Consider the following 7,924-nt stretch of genomic DNA (forward strand, 5'->3'; position numbering starts at 1 on the left):
TTACAAGAATTTGGTTTGCTTCAAACACGAAGATAGAGTTGTTGTCATCAACTGCAGATATAGAGTATTTGGATGGAATGAACTCCTCGAATTGGTTACATGCTGGAGGCCTCTGAGAAAAACCCCAGCCGCATAAAGCTGAGAGGAAGTGGCGGCTTGAGTTGAGGGGTATTGCAAGAAATGTCCGTAATAATTACCAATTAGAGTTTACAGGATCTCTATTTTTAACACACAAAACAAGAAGAAAAGAAACTGAATAAAGAGATAATTAAAATTTCCATCTTTTGTATAGATACTTATGTTTAAGGTGTCTGCAAAATCTATCATTTCACACTGTCTTTCATCCTGACATTATATTCTATTCTTTCTTTGTTTTCAGAGTCATTGAATCCAAGGATAAACTCCCCAATACTCATATTGATGTGACGTGAGGGTTTCCTCTCACTCGACAAATATGTATATGTCAATCACTGCAATGAATTTCATGTATTCTTTTCTAAAAATGAAAACGACGCCAAAGTTTGGATAGGCTCAATTGAGAATAGATGGTGTCATTAAGTTGCTTTATCATCACTAGACCATCTGGTTTTTGACAAATACATATCTCTTTACAACAAACCATAAGATGTTCTATCTCTCCAAGTTTTCCCTTCTCAATTCATTTTCTTCCTTTTGTGTTTTCCCTTTTTTTAGTTGAATGACATTCATATTGTTCTTAATTACCCATTGCATAATCTGTGATCTATCTTCTATCAAATGTATGTATCCATCAATCATCACTAGGGTTTAGTGTGGCTCAGTTCCTTGTGTAGTTAGAAGAGGCATTTTAAGGTGTTCTGTGATCGTGGAGGGAGAGGAAGAATTCAATAATTTGTTGGAGTGTGCTAGATTGGTCTCAAACTGGGAAGGTGGGCTATGTCCCCATGTATTCTTTTAAGTTCTAGTAATAAAATTCTAGGGGCTTCCCTGGTCCCTAATAGATTTTTAAAATTAATAAACATACGGTCAATAATATAAGCCACATTAATCACATTCCAGAAATCCAGAGAGAGAGTGATTTGCAGAATAATACTTTTGCAAGTTGGGATTCCTTGTTTCACTAGAAAATAAAATATAAGTTTCATTATTGAAGTAATGATATGATCAAAGCCTCAAATGCCAGAATCCACCGAAATATCTCAGAAGAACATTCTTATTTGCTTTGCTGGGGATGAAAGCTGGAGAAGCCCATGTAACAAAAAGTAGAAAAGGTTTCTAGTTTAAGCGAACCAGCTGGAGTAAACCCTAAACCCTGAACATCTCGTATATATAAATAGATATCCATGGGAGTTAAGGTTCTTCATCATAGCAACAACCTAAGCTGGTTTTCAAGCTCGTTGTTACTTCTTCTTCCTTGCACTCTTGCTTCTAGTTGATCAAATACTCTTTCTTTCACAAATGGAGAAGCTGTCGATGCTGGCCAAGCAAAAGCCAGTGGTGATCTTCAGCAAAAGCTCTTGCTGCATGAGCCACAGTGTCAAGACCCTCATCTGCAACTATGGTGCCAACCCTTTGGTCTATGAGCTAGATGAAGACCCAAAAGGACGGGAATTGGAAAGAGAACTCATTAAGCTAGGGTGTAACCCAGTTGTTCCAGTGGTGTTCATAGGCGGAAAATTGGTTGGTGGCGCGAATGAAGTCATGGAATCTCAAATGAATGGTACCCTTAAAAATAGTCTCATCCGAGCGAATGCAATATGGGTTTAACAGCTATTATACATTGGTCTAGTCGAGTCTTGATCCTCTTCTCATCAACGTAGAGGTTCGTGCTTCACCCCACACTTCTCCACTATACATTGAGGTGGAGTTCACTTCCAAGTGCTGAAAACATAAATTAGAGGTGAGACCCCAGTGGGCCTCACTCACGTAAGCCCTCCTAATATATAGTGGAGAGGTGGAAGGAGAGCAAAGACCTCTACCCTAATAGATAGAGGATTCAGACTCTAGTCCTAATACCACTTGAGTAGACAGGATGTAAGTTTGAACCTAACAAGTTCATTGTTGTTCATTAGTATGGCTATCATGTAGCATTCTCTCTTCTGTTAGAAGGGGATGAGAATAAAACTCTTTAACCAGCTCCTTTATGTAACTTCAATAAAGCTGAGATTTCCATAATTATTCATTAATATTATACTATTTATTACAACTATCTTCATATGTCTCAGATGATATTTGAGCTCTCTATAGCATCCTTTGCAATGTTCTGTCTTGCACTTCACCCTTTTAGCCTGAAAGGGTTCTTCTCCCGCGCTTAACTGCTAGTAGTGTCTTTTGGGTGTAGGTGATGCAACTCGATCTAGGGTAATTTTTTATTTTCTAGGGTTTGTGGGTGAATAGATATGTCTGATAATGTTGATGGGGTTTGCGAGGTTTCTAAAATACCAGGAAAAAACCTCTTTATGGGGAGAGCATTAGGCATAGAAGAGGTGAAATAATCACCTTGCCTTCATAAGAGCAAAAATATAAGCTTAATATTGCGAGCTATGTGGATAGATAGAAACTATGGCTATTCTTACCACTGGATAAAGAGATTATCGTTCAGATTATTGTGCCAAATTTCATGAACTACTTTTGTATATCGGCATGCATCCCTGATCCCTGTGACCGTGAAAGCATTTGTATTGTACTCTGATAAAAAAGAAAAAAGCATTTGAATTAGGGTTTCTCAGAAAAGCTCAAGAAAGGCTGAAAAACGAGCTAAGATTAAGGATGCATTACTCAAAATATTTTGTGCTCATACCTAGGGCATCGAAATGAAATGAAACCAACCATGATTTGTCATTGTTCATAGTTGGAATCCAAGTTTTGATTTGGATGAAATATCAAGTTAAGTCAAAATTTTGATACCTTAATCAAAATTCATCCCAAACAAATAAAATTTTGTATATTAACTCAATTAATGATAATTTAATCATTTTCTCAAACATTAAAAAAAATTTGACACACTCGCATGCATGCACGTATATATACGATTGAGTATTTAGAGATGTATCTAACCACAATCATGAACCACATTCAATCTTCCACATGGAATAAATTCGAGCCATCTGGTAAATTTATCCAACAGTCAGCAAGCCATTATATGACTAAGCACTATAAACTTGTTTCTTTTATATTACATCACATATAAACTTATTTCTTTTATATCTAATGTGTGAAGCAAACGACCAGCGTTGAAGAAATTCTCCTTCCCTTTCTCCTTTTCTCCCTTCTTGTCGCTTAGCATGTCATCTCTTTTCTATCTCTGTCGAATCTATTAAAGCTACAAAGTAGAAGAACACCACAAACATCACCTTCTTCTCTGTCTCCCTCTCTCTGGTTTGTGCCCATCTCTGTGTGCGGGTGAGCTGAAAGAGATTCTGAAACTATGGGGAGAAGGAATAATAAGACTGTTTGATAACTTGTTCTGTAGATCATATGCATTGCTTTGCCAAATTTCCTGATATGCTTTGCATATTGCTATAATTTCCACACTCTCTATCTTTTCTTGACCTCTTCTTTACGAGATCGCTGCAACATGGCTCCTCTTTACTCTATGGATTCCCATATATGAAAACATGTGAGAATTTTCTTCATGTTCTTATTGACCTGCCATGAAAGATTCTCTACCTCAACCACAATGTGTAAACTCCATTGCCCTAAACTTTATAATGTTTATCCAGAAATGAAAATGACGATAAGTTGAGATTGACCCAGTTGAGGACACATGGTGACTTTGAGATGGTTCTCCGCCATTAGACGACATGATAATTGACGTAAGCTCTCTCTCTCTAAATTGTGCATGGACCAATATATTCCTTTGGCGAACCTTTAGCGAAAATGTGGGCCAATCGGATAGACAGAATCCTTACTCTTCCACATCATTTGATGCTCCCGATATAATTAAAATTTTCCATCACCTCGATAGAATCCTTACTCTTCCAATCCCTTGGTTGATTTTTTTTTTCTTCTTCGTACTTGTGATTTTTTCATATAGGAGACCTTATCAAAGTATGATCAAAAGCTCTAATACGAGAGAATCCACCAGATATCTCTAAAAAAGCATTTTATTTGCTTTGTGGGTAATGGAGGGTGGAGAATGACAGAACAGAGAAGATTTCCTATCAACCAACTTGTATAAATACGTCTTATTTGAGCTAAGGTTTCTCACAGCAAAAACCAAAGCTAGTTTTTTCTTAGTTCAGTCTACATTTTCATATACTCCCTTAATTTCTTTAATATATATATATTCTTCCTTCTCCCCTCATAGACAAACTGTCTTTTGGGTTCTCTATGTGATTGTTCTCTCTTTCTTGATCTGTTGAAACGATGGAGAGACTGTCGAATTTGTCCAAACAAAAGCCAGTGGTGATCTTGAGCAAGAGCTCTTGCTGCATGAGCCACACTGTCAAGACACTTATCTGCAACTATGGAGCTAGTCCTCTAGTTTACGAACTTGACGAGGACCCTAAAGGAAGGGAATTGGAGAGAGCACTCGTGAGGTTGGGGTGTAATCCAGTGGTGCCAGTTGTGTTCATAGGTGGAAAAATGGTCGGCGGAGCAAATGAGGTCATGGAGCTTCAGATGAATGGAACTCTTAAAGAAACGCTCATCCGAGCAAATGCAATATGGGTTTAACATCCTATAATTATGTGGCTTTGATATCATGTTAGAAATAATGATACACACCAGTTTTCGCCTCGGTGGTATAGAATGGATTAGGTACCATCCATATATAAAGACCTAATGTATGTATCTCATAGAGCCTTGTTTTACTATTTACTTATAGTAATAAAGATGAGTTTGTCATAATTCTTCGGACTAATGTGATGAAGCCATACATTACTATGCACTTTAATTTGATTTTCATAACTACGGTAATATTATAGGAAGCTAATTATCTTTTTTTCCTTTGCATTTGGTGCAAGGGAAATCAAAGGAAGTGAAAATTTTCAAATCTCGAAAGAAAATTTTCGTAATTATCAAGTTCTGAATGGAAAAACATCATCTGTTGTGCGCATTTCTTTGTGTGCATATCAGTGCACGTATATGCCAAAAAACAGATTGATGAGAGAAAACAAAAACAATTACAAGGCTATTTTGGACTTTTCAAATTTAAAATCAAACTTTAAATCTCAGTCTTGTTATTTGGCATATATGTATACTACTATGCACAACAGAGGATTTTTTTTTTTTTTTCCGTTCAGAATATCCCTAGTTAAGAAATTTAGTAATCGGACATGTTCTTTCATTGCCTTAACCCTAGATTTAATGTTCTACACTTGCACACATTCCGAACAAGACAAGCCCAAAAGAAGGTCAGGAGGATTCTCCCATGCCCTTCATCTGATATATAAGTTGAATCTCGCATGACTATAATTTGTAGAGAGGAAGCTCTATGGCTAAGTAATGAAGAAAATGTCTGGTTTTACGAGTTTTCATTTTTCTCACAAAGCAGAGGTTCTATGTGTAAAATCCAGCTTTTACCTAACCTTGACCCGACCCGGTCATTGTTATGTTTGTAGGTCCAAAGACCCGAAGTGGTGGTAGGAGGGACTTATGGGCCCACGGTTGATGACGTAATGTCGGGATTCCGGTTTATGGACATTGATGATGTGCTCCTTCCTTGAGCACATTCCGTGCTAGTTAGAATCTGCGCACTGATGAAGAGCGAGACAGTTGAAATAGCAAACGGACTCCTGTGCATAATCCGAAGGTACTCCCTGGAACTAGACCTCTTGAGTGAACTGTAGGAGAAAACCCCATGCAATTTGACCTTGTATAGCCCTCCAAGTCCGCACCTAAAGTTGCTGAACTATTCTGTAAAATTTCTGCAGAGATTGTTTTGGTCGATACTATTGGTCGATACCATCGACCAAAGGTATCGACCAACAAGTCTCTGAGCCCATTTAAAGATTCTTGGAATATTCTTTTCTATTTATTTATTCCTCGAGACTGGAGCCCTATTCTCGCGTTTTTAACATCCTGGGAACGTGAGAGGCCTCCCAAGAACTCCTCCTTGGTAGTGGTGAAGCATCTTCTTCATCAATCATTGCCAACCACTTATTCCTACTTTCTTGTTCCACTTTAAGGTATGACTCTCTCTCCTAATCACTTTCTCACTCATCTTTTCTCTATTTTACTGTTGGGACCATGGCCAAGGTGCTGCAACCTTGCATACACCTTGCCATGAACCTTCTACCCCATACAATGATGTTTTCACCGATATGACTATGATTGATTCACCTCATGATCATTGACTACACATTTCCATGATTTATTGCTTACCAACTTGCTTTATTTACCAAAACTGAGATGAAGCTCATGATTAACCTAATCTATACCTTGCATATGTGCTCCATGTTACTTCTAAACGATTCCCTACCTAATCCCCCATGTTTTCCCCTAATGTGCATTGAGATATAGCCAATGCCATGATCTACAACTCTTAATCTTAATATGTCAATTTGGGGATTTCCAAATGGACCATTGGATTATGAAAGTTTCTTGATAATTAGTGTCCCCATGTTGTGCTTAGACTATCCTCCAAGTTTCATGTCAATCCGAGACCCGGAAGACCAAATTTGGGCAAGAATCCGGCCGACTTCTTCCGGAATTGATTTGGTCGATACTATTGGTCGATACTATCGACCAAATGTATTGACCAATAGAGTTGTTGCGCACTTTTGCCCGGTCGATTCGTTTGATCTCCGTTGTTCGATTTCTTCTCTAACCTTTCATATATGCTTGTTTAGGACTTTAAGACTATTTGGGCCACCTTGTGATCTTGGACCATTCTCTTCTCCGATTCAAGGTAGGATAGTTATCGATGTAATTACCTAGGATATGGAAATCTTGACTTGTTATTCCTAACCTAGTAAATATAGTTTCTATTTCATATTCTTATCGTGTTAGACTTGCTACATATGTCTTTTACGGTAGCTTTGTGTTTACATTATATTACTTCAATGTTTTATCATGTTTATCAATTTCAATATATGATGACTTATGTCAATGTCATGAATTGAATGTTTATTATGACGTTGTATCTTGTGACTGATATGATGAACTTGGGCATGTGATTGCTTAAGTATAACTTGGGATTGAGGGGTACCCTCTGGGTGCTTCTCCCTTGGACATCGGAGGGATAGTATGGGATGTTCTCCGAGGTGTCCATTGACGCTTCCCGGGTTATTGAATGACATGCATAGGATTTGTCTAGATGTATGGCTAGGATGTCCCTATCATATCGGACCCGATTCGGAAGGGCATTGAGACCGAACAACCCGTGGTGTAGTGTGGATTTGTGGGCGCTCAAGACCGGTATCCACTCCGTGAGAGGACATAAATTGCATTACGGTTACCCGAAGGGGCCATTTATTGGTAGGGTTACAATGGCTAGACTTGGGCTCATGGGCACTCAAGCCGGTGAAATGATCCGTGAGAGGGCGTGAGAGCTTCCCGTTTACCATTTGTGGATGACCAATAGGGTTGATGAGTCCGGTGGTAATATCCGTGACTCTAGTGTGAGGATACCGGAAAGGATCCCGAGAGGGGAGGAATGGAGTATCTGGAGCCGGCATGATATGATTAAGTAGATGACTTGCATTGGGCTAGGCTATACCCCGACATGCGCCAATCTTAGACCAACGGTGATGTGAGAGGCGGTGACCGAAACCCCAACCATGGATTTGTCCGAGAGGGATGCGGGACCCAATTTCCCCGGTGATGAGTGGCCGAGACTACCTAAAGAGTATGGTGCTATGACTTAAAGCATGTCTACCATAGATGACCAGCATACTTAGAATAAAGTCATATTGCATTATATGCCTCATATCATCTGCATCATTTTATGATTATCTTGTGGTTTATGTGTGGTGGGATAACTTCCTTGCTTGAGTTCTTT

General features: G+C 38.7%; 2 pseudogenes; both read left to right on the plus strand.

Moving 5' to 3' along the window:
* The first annotated feature begins 1,414 nt into the window (after positions 1 to 1,414).
* On the plus strand, positions 1,415 to 1,862 carry LOC149019293 (monothiol glutaredoxin-S2 pseudogene; annotated as a pseudogene).
* A 2,425-nt stretch (positions 1,863 to 4,287) lies between these two features.
* On the plus strand, positions 4,288 to 4,783 carry LOC149019294 (monothiol glutaredoxin-S2 pseudogene; annotated as a pseudogene).
* Positions 4,784 to 7,924: the final 3,141 nt, after the last annotated feature.

Source organism: Hakea prostrata, chromosome 4 (genome assembly GCF_041222555.1).
Source record: "Hakea prostrata isolate BN-2017 chromosome 4, UWA_Hpros_2, whole genome shotgun sequence".
Lineage (NCBI taxonomy): Eukaryota > Viridiplantae > Streptophyta > Magnoliopsida > Proteales > Proteaceae > Hakea > Hakea prostrata.